General features: G+C 53.4%; 2 long non-coding RNA genes across 6 annotated transcripts; both read left to right on the plus strand.

Annotated features, from left to right (window-relative positions):
- The first annotated feature begins 5,729 nt into the window (after positions 1–5,729).
- LOC115307110 lies at positions 5,730–8,761 on the plus strand. The gene is made up of 3 exons (XR_003915561.1): positions 5,730–6,968; positions 7,401–8,226; positions 8,458–8,761. It is a non-coding gene; the product is annotated as an uncharacterized LOC115307110 (long non-coding RNA).
- Positions 8,762–11,492: 2,731 nt separating this feature from the next.
- On the plus strand, positions 11,493–19,954 carry LOC108638670. Of its 5 annotated transcripts, XR_001920016.2 has the most exons (5): positions 11,493–11,715; positions 12,316–14,141; positions 14,433–14,641; positions 18,118–18,279; positions 19,655–19,954. It is a non-coding gene; the product is annotated as an uncharacterized LOC108638670 (long non-coding RNA). The 5 variants fall into 5 exon arrangements; XR_001920013.2 differs by having other exon boundaries at positions 11,493–14,141; XR_001920015.2 differs by having other exon boundaries at positions 11,493–14,141; positions 14,496–14,641.
- The last annotated feature ends 5,108 nt before the right edge of the window (positions 19,955–25,062 follow it).

Here is a 25,062-nt window from a genome sequence, read left to right on the forward strand (position 1 = left end):
CCTGTGCTTGTATTTAACTTATGGATTTTATTGTTCCAATAACTTTTATCTAAATGTGGTTTTGGGGGAGGGAGGAAGGAGATAAGGAGGGAGGAGACTGAAGAAAGAATGTGCTTTTGGACTCTGCTAAGTCTCCATCTTATCGCTGGGCCTTGCCGTGGGGTTTTGGCATTCGGGATTCCAGGGGAGGACTCCAGTGGGAAGTGGCTGAAAGGGCCGTGGTTGATGTGAAACACTGGTGGGAGGAAACCCAAGGAAGGCCCATGCAGAGCATCCCCCTTCCCATTTGGTACTGATTTTGTGTCCTCTGCCAGCTTATCTGTTGGCAAGGAGGGACCTGACTTGGTTTCAAGCAGGAAGAACTGGAGCAGGGGTGTGGAAAGGCTGAGGGAGAAGAGCTCAGCTTGGCACAGGGAGGGATGGATGTCTCGGTGTGTTTCTGGTTTTACCCTCACCTGTACAGCCAGTATTTGGGCACATGGAGTATTGATGTCAGCAAGGTGGGCAAGAGTCCCTGGTTCTTCCACCTTCTGGGACCTTGTCTGGGAGGTCTCCAGGCCTGGGATGGCAGGAGGAGAGGTCTCCTGGGTCTGTGCTCTGTGTAACTTCTCACTCCCTGGGTCAATTTGGGAGCAGCGTGTGCGTCGCTGGCTCCGAGGTGGAGGCAGGAGAGAAGGGAATGTGGAGAAGAGCAGCCAAATTGCTTTAACTCCCAGAGGCTTTGTTTGTGGCCACAGGATGCAGCTGACAATTTGCAAGGTGCTAATTTTGGGCTTGGTACTTCCCAGCCCCAGAGGTGGCCTCTCCCCAGGGTGCATGCACAAGGGAGAACCTGCGTGTGAGGGAGGTTTCTGACCATGGGGAAAGGTGGAAAGTCTTGGGAAGGACCAGAAGGAGAGGAGAAGTTATGGTGTCAGGGCATTTGGTAAGCCATAGCCTCTGTTCAGTCCCCGTGATTCAGCCCTTTTTTTTGCTTTCTGGTTGGCATCAGAGTGGACTCCAGAGTCGCATTCCCATTTCACTGTGCTTGAATTTGGTTTTGGTGTGGTGGTGAAGGTTTGCATGGAGAGGGAGAGCCACGGTGAGTGGAGAAGAGGAGAAAAAGGATGAGCTTTCTCTCTCCTAGGAAGTACAAATGGATGGAGCGGTATTTCTGAACAAACAAGTCTCTCATCCCTGTCTCCTGGAAGCTGCATTATCAGAGCACCATCACTGTCCTCTCTTCTCCTTCCTACCACCCCCCCCCGATGAGCAGGAATTAAAAATACAACTAATAAAACCCTTTTACTTTCTCCAGCAGGAGAAAAAAAAAAGAAAGCAAAGCAGCCTTGAAAATGCTAAAGGACATAAAGGGCATTCATGAAAGGGTTGGATGGTGGTTATTGCAGCAGGGGGAAAAACATTATTTCACTGTGCAGATAAAAGGAAGTGGAAAAGCAGCATATTTATAGCTGGGGAGCCTGGATTCCTTGTTAAGCTGCTATTATCAAATTAATGTCAAAATGCATCAAACAGGCACGAGTGTTCTGGGCCCCTTATGCAAAGTGCTTGCAAATTGGTTACAAATACATTTGTTTACAGGGGACGAGGCAGGAGCGAGCTAATTAGTCATTGTAGCAGGGCTGTTTTCTGTCCTTTTTTTTCTATTTTTTTTAACATTTTTTTGGCAATTACACAAACAAGCTGTTTTGAAGTATAAATACGTGCTGCATTACAGCCCCTTTTAAAGGGAATCAAATAGGAATTGTGGATGCAGAGGGCTTGATGTGAGCATTGTTACCTCTCCTCCCTGGACACTGCAGCCCGTGCTGGGCGCTCGGCTCCAGGATGTGCTGTGGAAACCCACAGGAGAGCATCGACAGGGTGAGGTGTGGGTGGAAAGGGAACAGCTTGTGGTTTTGGGTCATCCAAGGGGGTTGATAACCCCTCATAGGGGACACAGTGTCAGGATGGGGGTGGCTGTAGCTGCTCCAGCTCGCTGAGCACTTTGGATGCCATGAGGCTGCAGCCACATCCCATGCTGGGGATTGGCCATTTGGGTATGGGATCTGTGGAGGTTTCGGTCGCCCACCAGTATTGTGGGAATTCCCTTTGGGTTTTGGATATTTTGAGGTGCTTTGGCTGTAAGCAGCAGCTGCCAGCTCAGGGTATGAAGCACTTTGTGCCCAGCTACTTGGTACCAACATTGTTTTGGGGGATGCCCTGACATACAGAGCATCCCATGGTTGGGTGACAACATCCACTCAATGTGAAGAAAGGAGTCTGGTGTTCCCTCAGGTGAACGTGTCTTCAGGGCTTCTTTAACCAAACCACAGGCTGTGCCTCCCAAACCTGTTAATGAGGAAGGGAAGCAGGAAATCTTATCTGATCTTCAGTGTGGGAATGGTTGGGGAATTTGGTTGGGGGGCAGATGGAAACTTCCCGCTGCCCTGCATCTTCATGCATCCCGTTCTGGGATTAAATCACACCTCTGCCACTCAGGGGAAGCTGCTAATTGAATCTGCTCTGATGGGAGAGAGGATGAAGCCAAGAGGCATTTACTACCATTAGTATTATTTTTAATTTACTAAGAAAGAGAAAAGAGAGAGGAAGGAACATGCCGTTGCCCCTCTCGTGCTGGAGGCCCCGACGTTTCTTGGCAGAAGGTGCAAACAGCCCCGTGGCTGCTTCTGCATTTGGATTTGTTTGTGGTAAATCTGCCCTTCAGGCTGTAATAACCCTTCTGAGCAGGTCCTGTGCTACCAGAGGTGCTGGGAACATTGAGTTTAATGCCATCATAAAACCCTGCTGTGGTTTCCATTCCCTCGGGGGGAGCAGTGACCGTGCAGGATGGTCGTGCTCAGCACGGCTTTCGTGCCAGCAAAGCCTGGGGTGCTTCAGGTCCTGCCGTGGATGGAGCTGGATGGCATCCTGAGGTCCCTCTGGGATCAGAGCTTTCCTCTCAGAAGCCCATGGCTTGGTGCAGTAAAGGGACATGAGCCCGGCTGAGCTCCCCAAGCCCCGTTCATGAGGGTAGTTGATGATGAAGAGATATTTTGTGTCTCCAGCCTCCCAGCTCCCCCATGGTTTGCAGATGTTGGGTGCAGCACATCACTAAGCTCATCTGGGTGGGAACAGCACAGAAGAAAATCTTCTTGGAGGACCAAGAGCAGTAGGAGAGGGAAGGGCTTTCCCTGGCCTCCTGCAGGATCTCTGATGTTTGCTCCAGGTTTTATTCTTGTAAAACTCAGGGTATAATTTCTCTGCACCTTGGACCTGATTTTCAGCGCTACCTTCAAACTCCAAACCTCTTGTTACCATTTCTTGTCCCATTGACTTTGGCGGGCTCATTGGCCCACTCCATTGGGATCAGGGTGTATGATTTTGAGGAATGTTCCCATTTCCAGCATAATCCTACCCCTGCCCTGTGAGCTCTGCAGGAGCACAGCTCAGCTGGTCAGCAAATGTGTGAGCAGCCCATTGCAATCAGGCTTTAACTCACGCCCAGTTGTTCCAATCAGAAGGTGTCTCTCTTCATTTACAGCAGGGCTCTGGCTCGGGTTTGACTGTCACCTCTGATGATTGTTGGTGACCGTGGCATGGGAATGGATCCTGCTGTGGTTTGAGCTGTGGGTGTTTCATGCCTGCTTTTCTTGTGCAGGAGTGTGCCAGCATCTCTTTGCCATGATGGTCAGAAGCAGACCTCCAATTTCCACCCTCTTTAAGTCACACTGCTTTGTACCCTTTCCCTTGGAGAAGGCTGTGGAGCCCAATGGTTTTGCCTTGGTGGGATGGGACAATGGGGCACAGACCTGGGCTTGATTTTCTTCTGCACTGTTAATTAGTGTAGTGAAGGCACAGCCTTTCTTGGAGTGACCATCAGCATTGTGTGTGGCAGTGACTTCCAGCTTCCTGGTGACCCCTTCAGTTTCCAAATGTGCCTGAAGCACATAAGGACCTTCTGTGGTGTGTCCTTGGACATGTTTCTCAATGGCCTCCTCTTCCATGTCCAGAGGGGATGGACACACTGCCCTTCAGTTCTGGCTCCTGTACCCCCCAGAACAGGAGGTTTCTGTAGGATTGAGGTGTCCAAGATTTCTTAAACTCTTGCAACAAAGAGCAAAACATTGCAGTTGTCCAGTCCTCATGCTTGTTGAGCAAACGGGAGGGGATGAAGAGGTTCCCTCCAGGCTGGGGGACAGGAATTGGGTCTTGGCCATTGTCCACCCAAGTGGCAGGAAGGGTGTGAAGATGCAGGAACAGACACAGCTCCAGGGAGGGCTGAGGACTCACGTGCAGTGCTTGGGGATGTGCTGAGAGTTTGCTTGGCTCTGTTCACAGCCCAGAGCTGGTGGTTCCTATATGGGAGCCATGGAGGTGGTGATTGCCCTGAGCGTGGGAGTGAGCCCTGGGGAGCAGAACTCAGCAGGGGCAGGGAAGGCGCTGCCCGGCCGATAAGGCTGCGGGCGCTGCTGGCAGTTAATGGTAACCCAGCATCCTCTTCCTCCCCCCGGGAATCCCACGTGGGCAGCACGAGGGCTGAGCCGGGCTGGGGAGCGATGTGGCCTCTCCTGATAAGCAGCTCCAGTTCCTGCTCCTGCAGATTTACAGTCGGGGAATGGGGAGGTGGGTGCTGTGCTTTTGGCGCGGTGATTTATAGCAGCGCAGGGCGGCAGCTGCTTCCCCCTCTGGCCACATCCCAGCAACTGCGTGGAGTGTCAGGGCTCCATGACTAAGCCGTGGGCGAGGGAAAGGCTCAGCCCAGGTCACTGCACTGTGGGACACAGGTGGGAGCAGGTCTCTTTCATCCAAAGATGAAAATGTTCCCACCACCAGGCTCCCTGGGGAGAGGCTGCCTCATGGCATCAGGGATGCTTCCAGCCCTTCAATCCCCAATCCCAAATGCTGGAGCCCACCAAAGTCATGAGAGATGACTGAGGTTCTCAGCTCTCAGACCCACGTGGGACACCCATGAGCATCACCAGCCCCACTTAGCAATGCCTGCACTGCCAGTTGGTTTTCCATGAGTCCCTTTGACGCAGACCAAGCAATGCTGGGGGGCATGAGCTGTGGCAGGCAATGAAGGGGAGGATGATGAGGAAGGAAAGGTCAGATGCCATCACTGTGGTCCCTTTCACATCCCAGCTCCTGCCCTGGTGAGCTTCCCAGCTCCTCTGGTTTGTTTTAGAGGCAGCGTGGGGGCCCCAGAGCCCTGCAAACCCTCCACGCTCAGGGTTTTATAGGCATGTGGAAATAGTTTTGTCTGGTTTCAGATCTGGCTGATCACTGACTTTCCTTCTGCCCTCCCCCCGAAAAGGGCTGACAACCGCACTCATCTTCCTCCCTCTTTCTTCTTTCTCCTCACATTGTTCTCTGAAATCCCAGCTGCTGCTTTTCTCCCCCACTCCCTTTCCTATCCTCTCACATCAACAGGGATGGATCTATCTGTTTTTTTGTATAAAAATTCTTTTTTGTTGTTTGTGTTTCTCCCTCCATCCTGGGGGTGTCAAGGTGCCTCCTCTCCTCCAGGGACAGAGGGCTCCGGGCACCCTCACTGTCACCCCCGAGCTGGTGGTGGCAGAGGGGGGAGTCTTGGCAAGCGCTGGCATCTCCAGAGCCCTCATTTTACCTCTCTTAGGGAGAAACCTGGCAGATCCTGGGGCCAGAGCTGCCACATTTCTCCCTTATTTATCACTGGTGAAGTGCTGACACAGGGGATTCCTGGCAAGCCAGCTCCCACAGGGTGGGACGGGATGGGATGGGATTATGGGATGGGATGGGATGGGATGGAGCAGGTCTTCTTGTGACTGTGGGCTGCTCCCTGATCCACTGTTGGCTCTTTCCAGGATGATATATTTATGTGTCAGTGCCTGGCTGCAGTTCCTGTCAGCCCCAAAGCAGATCCCCTGGCACCCTCTGGCATCAGTGGGAGCCTCCACCCTGGGGAGGTGTTCAGGAAGGGATCCCACTGCTGGGAAGGGGCTGAGCTGGGCTGCCCCTGGCTCACTGGTGGGGTAGATGCTGGGGTTCCTTCTGTGGTTCATTTGGGTCTTGTCCCCTGACCCTGGGAAAGGGGATACAGTCAAGGCAGTGGACAGCAAGACTAAGCAAGGACTGGAGAGGCAGGACCCAAAGAGCTGTTGATGCCTGAAGAGATGCTTGGTGTGAGCTGGTGAGGGAGTCCTCAATGTCGTCATCACCCTTCCTGGCTGCTGGCACCCCTTCCCAGTACTCAGTGGCTTTTTCCACCTTCTGTCTTCCCACCTAGCTCCTGCCCCATGAAGGCACCTGGGCAGCCTCAGCAGGGAGGAGGAAACTTTTCTGGACTTCTGACCCTGGGGTCATTCCCTGTGCCCAAACCTCTGCCCATGTCTCCCCTCCTTCCATGGACACTTGGCCGCCAGACTGCAGCATATAATAAATGGCTCCCTCATCAAATTTGGGTGAAATACCATGAATTAACTCACCAAGACTGTTTGTCCAGGCTGTCCCAGCTGAAATGGCTGCAGGCTGAGGATCACTTGACCATCCCAGGAGCTGACAGGGGCCAGGTGAGGATGAGGAGCAAGAAGTAGAGGAAGGCAGCACTTGATGCCCATGAGTGAGTCCCTTCCAGGCAGTGGGAGAACCCTCCTGTGGGCTTCATCTTCCTGGCAGCCCAGAAAGCAGCTGGTGTGGTTCTGGTGTCTCCCTCTTTCCCATACACCTCCCCATGGGACCGTGCCTCCGAGTCAGCATCTCCTGAGGTGGTCACTTTTTTTTTTCTTTCTTTTTCAGAAAATAATTTTAAATACATGACTGGCAATTCAAGAGAAAACAGGAGGAAGGGTTGTTATTGCTGAGGATCTCAGCCCAGCCGGAGGAGACGTGTTCCTTTTGTGGAATCAAACATCCGTCAGGGATCCTTCATGCAAATTTATTTCACTTTTCTTCTTTTTTACCTATTCCATTGATCCAGAGCCTGTAGCAGTTGGCTCATGGAGAGAGAGGTTTTTTAATTCAGGAGCCTCAGTCGGTGAGGATGGGAATTTGCCAAAGCTCCTGGCTCAGGGGGGTGCTTTGTGCCATGCATGGGGACTGTGGCACTGTGGGCTGGGACACATCCCTCCAAAGGAGAGGGGAGAGGTATCTGCTGTGTTCCCTGGGCATTGTGTGTGCCTAGAGTGGCTTGGAAAGGCAGGAGAGTAGCTGCCAGCTCTGCCAAAGCTGCTTCCCACCATGGGAAGGGACAAGGACACTTGGTCATGCTGCTGGGACAGTCACTGCCAGCCCTGAGGGGTAAATGTGAGTTAAACCCTTAAAATCACAAGACAGTGTTAAAAATATCCAACTATGAAATTACATTTTATTTTATTATTATTATTAGACTCTTCAGTCCATCTGGGTGTTTTCAGGAGTGACCTGCCAAATTCTCTCTGCAGGTGGGAGGTTCAGGGTCCTGTCACTTCCAACGGCATCTTCATGTTGAAGAGAGATGATTCCAGCCCAACTGCTGGCTGAGGATCCATGGCTGTGTCTTGGGGAAGGTGCCAGGCTGCCGTGCACGGTCTGAGTCTTCAGAGAATCCCAGAACAGTTTGGGTTGGAAGGGACCATAAAGATCACCTTGTTCCAACCCCCCACCATGGGCAGGGACACCTTCCACTAGACCAGGTTACTCAAAGCCCCATCCAACCTGGTCTTGAGTCTTCTCCTTCATCAGTCTCTTCTCCTGGGCATGAAGAGCAGATGGAGCTGCCTGGGCAAGGGCCAGAAACTGGTGCTTTCACTGCTGTGGAGAATCTTCTGTTCTGGAAGGAAGAGCCAAACCCCTCCGGGAGCCGGAGCACATCCAGCGGTCGGAGCCTGAGAAGCCTCACTCTCTGTGACATTCTCTGTGTCCCTGCACCTCTTCTGCTCTGCTGGAAGCACTGCTTTGTCCTTCAAGAAAATTTCTTTTTTGCTTGAATTGAGTATTTTTATTCTTTTTTCCCCCCAAAAACCCATCTCTGTGTGTCTTTGCAGGCCAGCTCTGGTTTGCTGTGGGACACAGAGGCCAAGCCCTCAGCTGATGACTCCGGATGAGTTAAGACACATGTGGGTGTCCCCACCACGTGGGCTTGTGTGGCTGCAGAGGAGCCGCTGAGAGAACCAGGGAGATTCCTCATTAAAACAATTTGGGAGACGCTCATCCGAACAGAAATCTGAATTTATTCTGCTCGCGCTGCCTCTCCTCTGTCTCCTCTTCCTCAGGCAGCGGAATTTGCTGGTAGGAAACAGAAAACACAGGGATGTCTGGGGGGCTCTTGGCTGGAAATGGAGGGGGGCGATGGAAACCCAACGATCTGGTGCCTACTCCACATCCATCCCCTCGCTCCTGCGTCGCCTCCGGCCGCGGTGCCGGGTACCGCTGGCACTGCAGACGCTGAACAGTTGCAACAGCACCGCGTCCTCCGCGGCCACCGACTCGTCCTGACGGTGATTTTTCCTGTCGTTGCAGGTATCGCCTCCTTTCCCCGGGCTTCTCCTCAGCCCCAGCAATGACTTGTCTGAATAATTCAACTGAAAATTCAGGATCGCAAGTAAATACGGGATAATTGCTAACAGCTCCCAGGCAATCCGCTGCCAGAGGGCGGCTAAACTCCCGGTGAATTATTTATCCGCTGTGAATTATTTGCCTGGCCCTGCTACGGAAGAAAAGCTCCTTCCCAACCTTTGCCTGACGAATGGCCTGGCTGGGGGCGACTCTCCGGGTGCTGACTCAGCCCTTTCCCAGCTCCCTGCCTGCTCCTTGCTGCCTGCAGCTCCCGCTGCTGGGTGCCTGGGTAATTCCTAAAGCTTTGGGTCACACTGTCAACCTTTGGGGTGGGTTATGAGGGTCTTAATCCCAAACCATCCTGCGGCTGCAGAATTCCATCTCTCCATGCCTCACTATATGAGATGGAGTGTCTCTTGTTTGGGGAGATGGAAAGGGCTCTCTGGCTGCGCTTCCCACCCCTTTCCTGCCCTGGAAAGAGCAGCTGGTGCAGAGATGGAGTTGGGGATGGTGTCAGAACAGGGATGCAGGCTGGAGAGTTCCTCTGGGATGCTTGCTGGCTTAGATGACGTACTACTGAGAAACTGATTTGTGATGATGTCCCTCATCCCGCTCTATCCATGAAGGTGTCCCTTATCCCACTCCTCAGCAAGTACCTCCACATTGAGCCAGGTGCTGGGAGCTCTCTCCTGCCCACAGATGATGGGGTGATGGCCTCTGTGGGCTTGTGGGCATCCCTCTGCCCACTCCTCCCCCCAGGAACAGAGAGAAATGGCCCTCAGAGGTGAGGAGCCACTGGCCTGGGCTCATCAATCTCCATTTGCATCCAAAGAAGAAGGGAAAAAAAAAAGAGATTTAGGAGCAAGATCAATACTGAAAGAGCCTGTCTTTTTTTCTTTCCCCTCTGCTCCTCTGGGGGTGGGAAACTCGAGGCAGGTACTGCAAGTAAATCCTCCCGGCTACCTGGATGTAAATCAGGAGGGAGGTGATGGATTTATGGGAGCCCAGCCTGATTTACGCTCCCGTATCTGGTCCCTGCAGGTCGGCGCGTGGCCCTGGGGAGGCGAAGTGCCGGATGGGGGCTGGAGCCACCTCCTCCCGCAGGCAAGGTGGGACTGGGGGTGGTGTGTGGGGGAGTTTTCTGTACTTTTTAAACCCAGTTCAGGGAATTTAGGACTTTTTGCTTTGCCTCTTTTCTGCTGGAGTTCAGCAAAGTGCATCCACTCAGACCCGAGTCCCAGATGTCCTGCTGGGGGCTGACTTGGTGGCTTGGTGGAGAAAAAGGTTCTGGCATTGCTCCCAGTGATGCTCTCTCCCCCTCCATCTGTCCTCCTGTCCCATCCCAAGAGCTGGTGGGGGCTTGCTGTCGGTGCAGTTAGTTTCTCCATGGAAGAGGGGGAGATTTTTCCTTGGAAAAGTCCTTCTCTGAGGACTTTGGAAGGCCCGGGTGTGGCTATGGGAGGTGAGTTGTTGCAGCTCCAGGGCTCCCGTTCCCAGCCTTCCCATGTCCCTGGCCATGGCAGGGCTGGAGTGGGCACGGGGAGGTGTTGTTATTCCTCTCATGCAGCAGGAAGGATTTCTGCGAGTGCCATAAACCATCACGTGGGCAGAGCCTGGGTGAGCTCTAATTGCTTCTATTTGCATAACGAGGCGAGGCTCAGCATCCTGCTGATATTTGAAAGAGGAAAATCAAAATCAGCTCTAGATAAACAACTCCCTCCCCTCCTCCAATCCCTACCCCCACTCCTAATTTGTGCATTTTCTCTCTTAATGCAGGTTTTTCAGCTCTTTGGTCTCTTCGGAAGCATGGAGACCACCCCTGGGACTCCTCCCGAGGGAGCGTGGGGGCTGGGGGGTGCTGCCCCTCTCCTCTAGCTGCGGTGATCTGGGGGCTTTCCATGGAGCTGGCAGTGAGGGATGTGGTGTTGAGGGGTCTGAACAGGAGCTGGAGAGGCTCAAGGTGGGCTCAGGGCTGGAAACACCGAGCCCTGGCTGGAGGCTCTGGGCTCAGCGTGGGAGCGGGTCCTGCTCGGGGGTGGGGCTGTGCAGGGCCAGAGGGGCTGTGGCCAGTCCGGGCTGGGGGGTCCCCGAGAGGGAGCCCAGCAGATGTCACTGCAGCCCAGTGTCACCGCAGCCTGGACCTGCCACCTTCTGGGGACCTGCCAGGGGTGGGGTGGGGTGGGATAGAATGGGACCCTTCCTCACCTGCAAGCCCCCAGGAAAGGTTTAGCTTGCACCCCATGTGTTGCTGTTTGAGGGGATGCTCCTGCCTTGCGACCCCGAGAGGACCTGGGAGAAGGTCCAGGAGGACCTGGAAAAGGGGGTGACATCCCCTGCCTTTGCTGTGACAGCAGGGTGCCCCCCCAAGTGTGCTATCCCTCCGTAAACCCCTTTCCCTACTTGCCCACAGCCCAGTGGATCAGAAGCATCCCTCCTGTTCCCTTGGGTCCTCAGGGTCCTTCAGCCAAACCCAGCTGTCCCTTTGGAGGGCTCTTGAGCATTGCCAACACTTACTTGGTGCCCAAGGTTTTGTGACCTGTAGGGGCTGTTCTCCTGGTTGGGATTCCAGGGGATGGAGCCTTGCTCTCTCCAGGCCAGGTAACAGACACCAAGCAGAAACCTACCATGTCCCTTCCCTGGGGGACCAGGCAAATGGGCTCCTTCCTCCTCCTCTTCCTCCCCAGCATGAGGGCTGGTGTCCTCTGAACCCTTTACTGCCCTCTGAGGGAGAAGTGCTGACTCCAGATGTTTCCCTAAATGAGAGCCTTCTGCAAACAGTGCTGGATTAGATTTGATTTTTGGGAAGAAATTCTTCCCTGTGAGGGTGGTGAGCCACTGGCACAGGTTGCCCAGAGAAGCTGTGGCTGCCCCATCCCTGGAAGTGTCCCAAGGCCAGCTTGGATGGGGGTTTGAGCAACCTGGGATAATGGAAGGTGTCCCTGCCCATGACAGGGAGTTGGAATGAGATGATCTTTGGGATTCCTTCCAACTCAAACCACTCTGTGATTCTATGATTTTTACTTTCTTGGCCCACTGGTCTTCAATGACCTTCAAAATCCCTCCAGCAGCTCTTAAAGGTGGGGGAAGAGAGGAAACAAGATGGGAGGAGAGGTTGTGAGCAGGAGGTAGCTGGTCCTTGCAGCACACGGGGTGTGTCTGTGTGTGCACCGACTTTCCATCGGGCTGATGAAAGGACTGGGAGCTCTTGAAGCTGGAGCCAAGGTGAGTAACCTGTGGCTGTCCCAGGGATGCTGGGGAGGGGAAGGCCTGTTTACTCAGGAGCAGCAGGGATGCTCTGCCAGGAGCTGGGATGTTCAGTAACAGCTTGCCGAGGAGGGGTTGGGATTCAGCATCCCAGCCCATGCTGTGGGGAGGGATGCTGGCCAGGCAGCTCCACTGTCAGCCCCCAGATCAGTGGTCCAGGGGGATGCACTAGCTGGGGGTGCAGGATGTAGGGGGTTTGCCTCCTCACCAGGTCCCTGCAGCTGAGCAGGGGTAGCTGGGGCTGGTCCCTGCTGTGGTGGGGCTTTGGTGGAAGGGACAGCCCAGACTCCAGCTGGGAAGCAGTGGCTTTGTGCTGGTCTGGGCAAGGGGTTTCTATCCCAGGCGAGGGGTCTCTGATCCCTCCTGCCCCAGCAGCGAAAAGGTTTTTCCTCCTCCTGTGTGGAAAAGAAGCTCCCACTGCCATCACACAGCTCCTTCTGCCTTGCCTAGGGTCTTGCTTGCACCCCACCTCCAAATTTCCAAGGGCTTCCCGGACTCTCTTGTCACCCCTGTGTTGCATTTGGGATTTGTATTTAATTCTTATTTATCTCTCCATAGGTTTGTCGCTGTCATTGCTGCTGTTCCCAGCTTTCCAGCAGGTTTGCTCTGCAGAGAGCTGCAGGTTGGCTATGAAATATGACAAAGCGTTCATTTAAATGCACACCATGATGTCGGCGAGTCCATTAGGGGAATTAATTTGAATGGTTGGCATTTAATAAACAGCCTCGTCCCTCCTCTCCACACACAACCCTCCCCCCCCTCACCACTGCCGGCATCTTGGAAGGGTTAAAAAGAAACCACATGTGGATATTGGAAGGAGTGGGGAGCAGGTATCTGGGTCTGGGGAAGGGGGTGGGGGGGGAATAATAGAAGAGATCTGGTGTTATAAGAAGAATTGCAGTTTGTTTTGTTCGCGGTAAAAAAAAAGCACATGTGGAAGGGTTTTGGGTTCACGGGGTGTTTGGTGCATGGAGAAAACAAGGGGGTGAAGGAGGAGGACACGCTCCGGCCGGAGGGTCCCACCCTGGCTCCGAACACGCCGGGCTGGGGGGAGGCGAGGGGGCTCCAGGGACGTGGCTCCCCATATGGTGTGTATTACAAGCTCCTTTCTAGTTGTAAAGATTAATTTAAAGCCTTTCTCACCTCCCCCCCATCCCTCTTCCATTGACAAATGAACATCTGGGCTGAATGCTGCCCAGATCCTAATCAAAGCATTTTTTCCAGGGCCGTTGTCTGCCTTTATGGCTATCTGCTCTTCGGGTGCTCTGCAGTTCCAATGCACTTGGCAATTCAGCCTGTAAATACCCCTCTCCGGGATTTATGATTCGGGATAATGTGATTTTTCTCTTTGCCTCTGGATTCGTTTGTTTGGTTTAGTTTAACGACATTTCCTTGTCTGTGCATAAGTGAGGGCACGCAGGGAATTTTTTTCCTCTCCCCTCTTTGCAGGGATCTATTAGCAATGAGCAAAAATGGCTTTTTTGGGGAGCTGATGGACACGCCAGGGGGGCCAAAGCCAGTCCTGAATCCCTGGTGAGCAACCCCAGTCATCCCAAACCATCTATTTTTTCCTACAGAAAGCTTGTTTTTGAGGTTTTATCGAGAAAGCAGCTTTCCACCAAAGCAAAGCCAAGCCCTTTCCACGATGTTTGAGGGCTACTTCATCAGGGAGAGGCAGCAGGAGGCACAGTCCAGTATGGAAAAGCTGTTTGCTTCCCAAAATGAGGCTCGAGAAGCCAAATGAGATGCTTGAAAAACTGGGAGTGCTGCGGCTGGAATCCCATTCCCATCAGACTTGATTTTTCCCCTGCAAGCTCCAGTTTGGGAGTTAAAGGATTAATATATAAAACCTTAGGTGTTGAACAATGTTTGTCATGTCCCAGGTGCTGTAGGAAAGGATGGTGCTTGAGATGGGGCAAAAAGGCAGGAAAATCCCTTTAAGGCAAATACAGGGACTCGCAGGGGATGTGGCACCGGTGCTGTGTTTTCCCTGTCCCTGAAGGGGGAGAGAGCTGGGAAACACAAAGATGATGGGTTTGGGGTACTCTTGCAGAAATTCTGCTCCCTGGACCTGGGCTTCCCTTTCCCTCTGGCAGAATGGCAAGGCCAGTTGCTCATCCCAGTGGATGGTGTGTGATTTCAGTCCATTTAAACCACCACGGAGAGGTCGTGTTTATACACCAAGTGCGTGGGGTAATGGCACCTGTAATTAAAAACGTTCTCCCAAGTGAAATAAAAAATCACCATGGTGGAAAGCTCTTGGCTGCTCCTCCTTGGCTCTCCAGGACAAGGTGCAATCTGGATTTTGGTGATGCAGGGCTGGGAATCATCCATCACTGGGACCCTCTCCACCCAGGGATGTCACTGGGGAAGCAGAGATGCAGGTAAATCCCCCATCACAGGCCCTGGGCTTGTTTTTCCTAAGAAACTCTGAATTTCACACAAATAAAAGGAGCTGGGATGCAGCAGAGAGATCCCTGAAAGTGAATCTGGGAATATGGAGAGCCAGAGCTGGGCTCACGAGGGGTGTGGGGCTGAGGTGACCCCAGCACCGACCCTGGGTGGGGGCAGCTCCCCGTGCAGAGTTCCAGAGGCAGGGAAGCACCTTCTTGAATATCCAGAGGAGGCTCTGGGGTGAATTTTAATTTCTTTTCATTTTCGTTGTTGATTTTTAGAGTGCTTGGCACCTCCTGCCTCTTTTTCATTCCTTTCCTCCTTGATTCCGTCCAAATGAGCAGGAAGCAAGGCTGCTGACCATGGATCTTCCCAGCAATGCCGTTGCTGTCCTGTCCACCCTGAGGAAAGGGTGAAGTCTGGCATCCATCTGCAGCTGAGCCAGCGCATCCATGAGGTGAGAGTGGCCATCAGCAGCTCCAGGGAAGAGGTGAGGGGGATTTATGGAATTTCATATCAGCTCTATCTGTGATTGGGCTCATCTCAGTGGGGTCAGCTGGGATGGAGGTTTGGATGCTGAGGGGCATTGCGGCCAAGGAGGCTTTTAGGGAAGGGAGAGGAGGGAAGGAAGTGGTGTCCGGGACTGCTAGGGAGCCCTCCTCGATGTCCCCATGGAACAGGACACGATCCCCGGCAGCCGTGTCTCCGACCTCATCCCTATTGCCGTGCGTCGGGAGAGGGCGGCCGCGGCCGGGGCCCCGCGCTGAGCCGCTGCCGAGCAGGGATTTGCAGCTGAACTCTGCCCACAAAGTCGCTCCCAGCCTTTTCTCATTTCTTTCTGGATTTAAGGCAGCTTCCAAATTCCTGCGCAGCCAAATCCTGCCTTAGGGCTGCCAGGAAACACGGCCAGCAACAAGTACGTGCCGTTTCTGTACCCACAACACAGCCAGGGTTGCTGTTATTGTGCGGGTGGTGATGACGGGACGGAGCTCCAGTCCTCCCGAGGATGCGATCCCGTCCCTTCCCGGGCTGCCGCGGGTACCCTGCCCTGGGCGCTGCCTCGGGGCTGCGGCGTCGCCTCCCCCTCATCGCCGCCCTTTTAAAAACCAGAAAAGACACTCCACCCCACCCCAGTTTCCCTAAACTTCACCCGCCGCCCTCCCCGTAACCTCCCACCCAGCGCATGGAAGCTTTATCCACTCCCACTGGGATTTACGGTCCCAGGGACTTCCTGCGCTGCCTGTCATCGCACTCGCCCCTTCCCGCCACCGATAAATCAAACCTGTTTGTTTCGCGGTGCTCCTTCACCAGTTCTTTTATTTATTTGTGCTTCTGTCGCTGCCTCCCTCCCTCCCTGGGGGTTTTAGGGGACACCGGAGGCGCAGGGGGCAGCGGCAGAGCAATGAAGTGCCCCGAGGCCACGGTGAAGGGCACACGTTGGGTTTCCATGTGCACTGTCAGTTCAGGGAAAGGGAGGTCAGGAAAATCCTGCACTGCTCATACAGACTAAACCCCACTTGCCATGTCTGAACACCACTAGGATGCATCCCCGCATCCTGAGACCCTCCAACGCTTGGGGATTCCATTGAATCCATCCCAGTGTGACCCCAGAGCAGCCTGAGGAAAGCTGGGGGCTGAGAGCGGTGCAGTGAGCGGGGCCGCACATGCAGCATCCCCACACCAAACATCCTCCCAGCCGTGGTGGGGATGAGGAGCCAGCTCTGGCCAAGCCCACCCATGGGATGCCTGATCTGGTCTTTCCACTGGTGACTCATGGAAAAACTACTTGTTTTGCAGCGGCGCTCGGCATGCCGGGTGATTCTGCCTCTGTGCCTCGCTCGCCTGTCTCTTTTTTTTTTTTTTTGAGGATCATTGGTATGAAAACATTTGGGACCCCGACCTTCCTGCAGAGCTCACCTGAAGGCATTTTCCCCCCTGGATGCGTGCAGGGCTGGCTGTGCAAACCACGCTGCCTGGGAGGCGGCCTGGTCACGCTCCCAGGGTTGAATTTTTTGGGGATTAGTATTTTCGAGCGGCTCTTATACAACGGCGGAGGAGGCTTGGAGGGTTTCCACCAGCTCCTTGCGTGCCGGTTTCGGCACGTCTGCCAGCGCTGCCGGCTGCACGGGGCCCCCCAAGGCTCTCCACGAGCTTTGTGGCACAACCTGGGGTGACAGGGCTGGGGACTCAGCCTGGCTTGGTCTGAGTGTCCCCACTGTCCCCAGGGCCAGGCAGGACAGGGAGAAGTGGGACCTCACTGGCTTCTTGCTGCCTTGCAGGGAGCCAGCAGGATCCACTGGTAGATTTGGGTTGGAACAGCCAAAAATGGGAATGATGCTGATTTATGTGTCAGGTCCCCAGCACTGCGCTGCTTCCCACATACTGACCTTTCACCTCTTTTTCCCCAAATCCTTCAGAGGTCAGGGATGGAGCACGGCCCTTTCCCAGTGGGACCAGCACATCCCAGACCCAGCTGGTTACAGCAGGAGTCTGGGCCAGCTCTGTATTTGACTGAATTTGCTTTTTTTAACGCTTTTTCTTGGAAACCGGCATGGAGAAGGATGTTCCTTGGTGCTCATCCCTGTTTATCAAACCTTCACCCTCTCCTTGCAGAGCACTGACCGTGCCACTGCTCTCTGGAAAGCACATTAGTAATTTTTTTTTGGGGGGGGTGTAATGGTTTGGTTTGGATTCTGGGATGGAAAATCATTTCCAACCCCCAAATTAGAAACAGAATAATAATAAAGCGTGTTGTTTTGGAGGGGACGTTGTGTGTCATCCCACAGCAATGAGAAACTTGTGCTGGAGAGGAGCAAAGAGCTGTGATTTATTTTCTTAACGCTCCCCAAAGGACTGACGTGGCTCTGGGATGCTGCTCCCACTCTCTCATACCCGTGGACGGGAATGGCACGGTCTCTGTGGGCAGGGGACATCTATGGGTGGGTGTCCTTACCATGGGTGGGGGGCTCTATCACCCTGTTTTGTTGTCCTTATGCTTGGTTTCGTGGAGGAAAGAGGATTGTGCCGTGTGGTTTTCTGTCCTGGCCTTCCCCAAGGAGTTGGGATGGAGAGCTGATGTTCAGGGATGGGACAAGAGCCAGTATTTTGCCATGCTGGGCTGGGGGGAGGCATGAGCAGGTGATGCTTTCTCCTTGGGTTTTTATTTTTTCAGTGTGGTGGATTGGAGTGATTTCCCTGTGGATTGCTCTCTCTATGGTCTCTTTCCCCCAAAAAACATCAGGTCCTATGAAAACTGGGTCAGACTCTTGGAATTGGAAGTCATGCTGGGACAGTAGCTAGTCCTGCCTGAGATGGGTTCATCCCTGTGTCACACAGCATTGCCAAAAAACCCTTAAAAATAACATATTTTAAAAATTTCAAGTGGTTCTCCCCACTCATGGGAGCAGTGACTACTCAGGGGGCCAAAACCCAGCGCAAAGGCTGAATTCCTGTGTAGAGGAGCCTTCATTCCACTATATTTCTCTCCCTATTGGGTCTAACATCTTGTACACCCAAAACCTGTGCTGGAGCTGGGGTGCCCAGTCTGCCTTTGGGGTGCCCCCAGGCTGGGTTTTGGGGTGAGTGTTCCTGGGATTTAATAAGACACTTATCGTATGTTAAATATCAAGGGCTGATAGGAAACATGTGTCCTGAGGATTAACAGCCATGTAAAAGATAAAGCCCTGAGTTAAACCCCCAAACAGTGTGTTTCAAATAACCCTCTGTGGCTGCAAAATGGGGTAACCAGGAATGGGATGGGGAAGGTACAGTGTGTATCACAGATCACAGCTCCCCAAAATCCTTGGGGTGGGGTTGGGACTGGGTTTTCTCTCAGCAAGTTGATGCCCAGGGATGCCAGATAGCACAGGGGTGACGTCAGCTCCTTCTTCCCCCATTTCTTCCTCCCTTTCCACCTCTTCCCCTTCTTGTAATGTTTTTTTCCTTCTTTTTTTTTTTTTTTCCCAGGCCCCAATTTCTCCCCTGTCGAGGCAAACGCTTTGGCTAATTAGCAAAACGTGTCAAAGAAAATGATTAATGTCCCGGGAGGAGGCTGAGCTGCCTTTGTGCCGGCATTGCCTGACTTCTGCTCTTAAAGGTTTTATTAAAAGATAAGGGAGCTCGTGACGGGTGAGCAAAGCATGTGCTTCCCTGGGTGTTAAGGGGTCGGAGAAGGGGGGGATGTGGGGCAGATCGGGGTCACCCTCGGAGGGAGAGGTGAGGGCTCGTGTTTCTCTGCCTCTGTGCTCGACCGTCACCGTGGTGTCTGGCCTTGGCAGGGGGAAAGACTTTAAAAAAATGGCTGAATGCCTCCTTTATTCTTCCAGGGGCAGGTAATTCAATCTCGCCAGCCAGGTTATGAATGTTGCTGTGTTACGGGGTTCTGTGTGCTCGGGGGCTTCAGGGGGTCCTGGGGAGGGGGTGCTCAGGGTGGGCATCCCAAGTTGTGGTGCTGGGGCACTGGGGATTGGGCACAGCCGGGCTCCTGCCCAGGGCAGAGGTGGCAGCAGGGACAGAGGTGCTCAGGCACGTGTTTGCTGGACTCTGTGGACACAGAGGTGCCCATGGCTGGGCTTGAGCCCTGTGGGACATCCCTGATGCTGTTTGCTGTGGGCTGAAACCCTCCATCCCAGCTCCCACCTGGGGATCCTGGGGCTGGGTGGGCAGCAGAGGCACAGGAGGGAATCTGAGGCATGGTCCCACTGGGCTCCTGCCAGGACCACTGTACGCAGCATCCAACTGTTGTCAGCTCTCTGGGTCTGGGCACGTTTTCAGCAACTTCCAAAGCACAACCAATTCAGCAGCCCCCAAAATATTACTCCCTGCAATCTGAACCCCTGCAACTCCCCCCCCCCAAACCAGCAGCCCCTTGCAGAAGGGTCTTACAAAAGGCAAAATCTACCCGGCAGCTGCCACTGCAGGGTCCCACAAACCAGAGCTGGCAGTGCCACGGCATCGCCGTGCCATGCCAAAATCCCAGACGGGATATCGACCCTGGGAGCAGGGAGAGGACGAGGGTGGTGGGACCTCCTCCACCAGCACACTGGTTATTTTATTATGTCATGAGCGATTCCCAAACCCAGCAGACATTTGTCTGCAGCCACAGAGGCCTGAGCCACTCAGTGCATGTCAGAGGGGTTTTGGGAGGGGGCACAGCTGGCAGGAGCCTCGGAGGGGGGGCTGCAGGAGCTGCTCCGTGAGGTTTTCCTCCAGCAAACAGACCTCTGGGCTTAATAAGCTATTTGTAAAACTGGCTGTGGATAAACAAGAGGCCGTGTGTGAGGCTGGAGGCGGCCTCGCAGGGCTCCGCCGCACGGGGTGGGACCTCAGCACAGAAATATTTTCAAGATAAACAGAGGAAAATGAGTCCTGGAGGAGGCTGGAGCCACTGGCAGCAGCACACAGCTCCTCTCCGACATATTTCGGGGCAGGAACTTGGCTTTCTGCAGCGCTGCAGCTGAAAGATCCCTTTTTTTTTTCTTTTTTTTTTTTTTTGCCTTTGAAGGGAACCTCTCGTGCTGCTGATTCAGAAATAAACCTGAGGAGTGGTTGGCAGTGAAGGCAGCGGTGAGGAGACGTGCAGAGCCCGGGGCTTGCAGGGGAGTTCTGGGGTGAGGGCGAGGAGCTGGGATGGAGGGCTGCTGGTGCAGGTCCTCCTCGGGCAGAGCTGCCTTCCCTGAGGGACCCCTGGGCTGAGGTGGCAATATTGGGAGTTGGGGTTGTTCAGCCTGGAGAGGAGAAAGCTCTGGGGAGACCTTAAAGCCCTTTGCAGTGCCTAAGGGGCTCCAGGAGAGCTGGAGAAGGACTTGGACAAGGGCCTGGAAGGACAGGAAAAGGGAGAATGGCTTCCCAGGGCCAGAGGGCAGCGTTAGATGGGATACTGGGGAGAAATTCCTCCCTGTGAGGGTGGTGAGGCACTTGCACAGGTTCCCCAGGGAAGCTGTGGCTGCCTCATCCCTGAGACTGTTTAAGGCCAGGTTGGATGGGACTTGGAGCAACCTGGGATAGTGGAAGGTGTCCCTGCCCATGGGACACCCTGAAGTAGTCTTTATGGTCCCTTGCAACCCAACCCATTCTGTGATTTCATGGCTCCAACAAGAGCAGCAGAGCCTCCTTGCCTGGCTGCTGGTGCCCCCATCAGCTCCTCCTTTCCCCAGCACAGGCAGAGGCAGTGCAGGGGTGCCCAGGGCAGGATATGGGCATTGCCCTGCCCTCTGCCAGGGTGGAGCTCAGGAAATGGGCTGGCCTCCATCCTTCTATCCCTTCTACCCCTCTTCATCCTCTCTACCCCCTCCATTCCTCCATCCCACCATCCCTCCATCCCTGGGCCATGGGCTTTGGCGCTGGTTTCCTTCTTCCCTGTTCTGTGCTTGGTCTGGGAACTGCAGCCGGGGCTGGGTTTGCTCGGGGCTGAGCTCAGCTTGGGGCACCGGGGCTGGGACCCGCCGCAGCCTCGGCAGCCGAGATCTCCCAGTGTATCTCTCCCTCTCTTCCCCACCCCCAGCAAATTTAATTAAAAGTCATTCAGATTCCTTTGAAAGAAAATGTCATCCGTCGACACAATTACACTTTAACTAACCAAAGCTGTTACAGTTCCTATATATATTGGAATCAGGCTGTCGTTATTAGTTCTAAGTAAGTAATTTATTCCCATTATTGTGTTCAAATTACAGGATATTACCCCCTGGGGAAATAATCCTGTTATTTGAAATGTAAAAAAGAATTCACATGGACAACAATAGATTCTTAAATGAACCCAACAACAGTCCCCAATCCCAGTGCGGCATCACTTGACTCAGATAGGAAAATATAAAGTTTCTGTTAAAAAGGTTTCTTTTCTCCTCTCTTTCCTTTCTCTTGCTCCAGTGGAGGTAAATCGAGCTTCTCCTCTTCTTCATAAGCCTCAATTTATTGAGGGAATCCTGGATGTGAAGGAATGTGGAGAGCGTGGGGGAGTTGGGGCAGAGATATATATATATATATGTATATATGGGTGTCCGTCCTTATTGTGGTGGTGGGAGCCCCTGGATGGTGGGATGCAAGTGCCTGGCACAGCCCAGGGGGGTTTCTGGTGGAGCTGGGAACCATTGGCTTCCTCCAGCAAAGAGCTGCTGAGGATCCTTGGAAACATTGTTCCCTTGATCAAGATCTTCAGTGCAGGCAAATAACAGCTCGTCTCTGCAACACCCAAACATAAGCAACTAATTTGGACCAACGAAAGGAAAAAGGGGGAGGGGAAGAAAAAAAGAAAAAAAAAAGAAGAGAGAGAAAGAGGAGGAAGAGGGAGGGGAGGGAAGAAAATCAGATACACTTGTAACCTGATTACAACAGCCAGCTATGTGTGCAAAATCACAATGCAGCTCTATAATTAAATCTCTCTTTCCCCCTCCTGCCGAGCTCTTTCCTCTAACAGGCACGGTACAAAAACAGTCGTTAGGACATCAAATTCCAGCTCCGACAAGAGGGGGCTTTTTTGTCTATAGCTGCTCGGCTCGTCTTTAAGGAAATAATAATTATAAGCCCAGAGCCGCTGGCTGACGAGCTTTGTGGAGCAGAAAGGGCTTGTTTTGTCCAACCGCCCCTTCCCCTTGCAGAGGACTGGGGTGATGGGAAAAGAGATGGGATAGCCCTGGGAGCCAGCCATGGACACCCCTCCTTGTGCTGGGGCTTGAGGGGGAAACATTGGGGTCTGACAAGATGCTCGGAGCCACAGATACTTCTTCCCCTCCTGCCCTGCTGAATCCATCTCACGTGTTTTAGCAGTTTGGTACCCGGTGCAGGCACTCCCAGCTGGGTTTGGTTGTTTGGGGGTGCATAAAGTACCTGTGAGGAGCCAGCAGCTTCCCGGACTCGGGGAAAACTCTTGCCACAACACCAAGGGCTTCTCCTCTGCCTGGCACTTGGCTGTTCCATAGGGTAGTCCCAAGGTGATGGAGGGATGCTGTGGATGGGGCTGATTCAACAGACCCCAAAGAGAGCAGGGAAGGGACTCCCCCAGAGTGGTGGCTACAGGGAGGGCAGTGCTGGCAGCCTTGCCCCAGCCCTGCTTGTTGATGACTTTGATTTACTCCCGTTTGTCACAGCGGGCTATTCCCATCCCTGTGACACCCAGCACGTGCTTTTCCTGGCAGCTGCGGGCCGGATTCAGCCTTAGGGACCCAGTTCCTTGCGGGCAGGTTCCTGCTTGCTTCTTCGGGGTATTTTTGGGAACAGATTTTGCATCCCATCTACTTCTCTGCTGCGAGTCAGGGAGGGGGTGTTGGAGTTCCGTGCAGTGACGGCAGGTCTGGTGCTAAGGACTCCCAGCACGGTGGGGAGGGCGAAGGAAAGAGCCTGGCATCAGGAGACCCCAAAACGGGTCCCAGTGCGCAGGATGACTACCAGAGAGGCAGGATTTATCCGTCACACCTTGTCGAGGCAGCTGGCACGTGCCAGAGGGCACAACTGAGGGCGGGCACAGGCTTTGCAACACGACATGGAAATTCGGATGCTGTTCCAATGAAGCCGTGCGTGTTTGGGTTTAATGGCAATTAACAGCTGTTAAAAGGTGAAAGATCTACTCTGCTAACACCTAGTGCTTCTGGTGCCTCTCATGAAGGGATTTGAAAATACATTTTCGAGTGTTAATTTTAAGCCACGATAATGCACCCCGGGGAGGTGGATGGGTTTACCCTGTTTTCAGAAGGGGAAGCTGAAGCAGGACAGGGCACGGTGTGGGGACGGGCATTCAATGCCTGCAGTGGTGGTGAAATCCATGCCTGGCTCTGGAAGAGGGATGGGACTAAACCAGGGACCAGCTGGCAACATCAGTGCAGTTTTCACCAGCATTCCCCAGGTCTTTTATTTTGGGGGGAGATTAACTCGGTGCAAAACCAAAGGCACTCATGAGCTTAACCTTCAGCAGGACCCTCGTGCTGGGGGGGCACGTAGGAAATCGTCTTTCCCTGGGAGATGCTGCAAATCTGGATTTTCCAGTTCCTGGAGGGCTCTGCTTGTTTAAATTAGAAGCAGATAGGAGAGGTGAATTTTAAGAAGGACAGAGCAAAGGCACACAAGTATGCAGTTAACTTCTAAACTTCTTTCTCTGGCTCTCCCGCTGAGTAAATGCTTTAGGAGCTTCAAACCACAGCTTTTAATATCTCCTTAACATGCCCCACGATTCCTTCCCCCCTGTCAAAAAGGCGAGAGCAGCTGTGAATATTTTCCATTTTAAAATGTTTTGTATGCATACGAAAGTACCTGCAGCTCCTGTGGGCCGGGCTACGGAGAACTGCTGAAGCCAAGGGTATCTATTTTATATTGAACCTCAAAATAGCACATGCTCCTGCCTCTCGCTCGCCCGTGTCCTGCATCCAGGAGGGTATTTTTGATACAGCTGGCAGATCAAGGGAAAAATCCTCAATTTACTCTGTTGATGTAGAAGGTCTTGTCATTCGGGGCTCAGCGTTCCTGTTCACCTGGGTGGATGATTGTTTTAAACTCTTGAATGCAGAACGTGTAATGCTGGGCTGTTATATGGGGACTGCAGTTTTGGGGAGGTATTTCCCATGCATGTTCCTCCACTAAACCACGTTTTTTCCACCGAAAGGTGTAGCTGCCGTTTCTGTGCCTTACGACCAATTTAGCAGCCGGTTCGTAGCCAAAAAACACAGGCAGTAATTACAGCTTTGGGGTTCGTGCTCCTCTCAAAGCTCTCTATGGGTTGTGCAGGTCAGCCCTCCTCCTTGCCTATTTTTTCTCCCTGATCTTGGATGAAAAAAGCTTATTATCATGTAAAAGGGGGGAAAAAAGCCAAACCCAACCTGATGTATCCAAGATCCAGTTTAACTGTGACAAAATCCCGGTACCAGGGGTTTGGTGGAGGTTATGAAAAGCAAAGGGGCATCAGGGGTCCCAGTTTGGGATTTTGAGGGGAAAGGGAGCGTGCAGGTGGCAGAGCAGGAAAACAGGATGGGATTGTGCCTACACACCCACCCTCCTGTGCTGGACAAGGCAAAAAAAAGACATCAGACTTTATTTGGACTTGAAAATCAGACTGTGGTTTGGGGGATGTTCAGCTTTACAGACCCCAGAACTGCTGTGAACTGGGGAGGGGGGGGTACCAACCACATCCCTGTGCACCCCCCAGCCCTTCTCCCTTCCCTGCTCCGGTGGGGCAATGGAAGCGGAGCTGGGACGGTGGGAGGATGCTGCAGCCTCCAGCTGCTGCCCAGTTTGAGTACAGGCCCTGGGGGGGGAGTGGAGAATTTCTTATGCTCCCCCCACCCCATGCAAAGCCCACAGCCAGGCTGAGCGCAGGGGTTTATAATCAGCCAGGATTTATGGAGAAAAACAAAATCCCGAGCTGTTCTGGTCATTAATCAGAAATTCCTCGCTCGGTTCCCGAGCTGTTTCCCTGGGGATCTTCTCATGGGGACCCTCCACCCCACAGCCCCCCCTCCCTGTGGATGGCAGCTCTTTCCTTGCAGGCAAGGGGCTGGGGTGGGGAGAGACCCCAAGCTTTGGAATTAACCAAACCCCCGACGATGAATAAATCCCCATGAATTCGTAGGAGTAAACCCCAGCAGGGACCCCCTTGCCTTCAGATCCCACCTTTGCCCCCCCAGCATTTTATTGGGGGTTTTTATCTGGGGGTTTTCTCTGGGGGGATGGGACCCTGCTGTCGGACTTGGTTCTGCTTTTAAGATGTGGGGAAGGAATGAAATCAGGGCAAAGCTTTTTTGCCGACGCGTTGGGATCGTCGCCGTCCGTGTTTTAATGTGATTTATGCCTGGATTTCTAAATCCAGCCACTGACTGCACGCTTTAAATATAGCTCCAAAAACACCCTGGAAACGTGTAGTAAGCACGTTAAAAACGGCGGGCGGAAGGGATGCACAGCACCCCCCCCGGCTGTGGATGGGGAGCACGGGGG

This window comes from Manacus vitellinus, unplaced genomic scaffold (assembly GCF_001715985.3).
Source record: "Manacus vitellinus isolate BGI_N305 unplaced genomic scaffold, ASM171598v3 scaffold_12_pilon, whole genome shotgun sequence".
Classification (NCBI taxonomy): domain Eukaryota; kingdom Metazoa; phylum Chordata; class Aves; order Passeriformes; family Pipridae; genus Manacus; species Manacus vitellinus.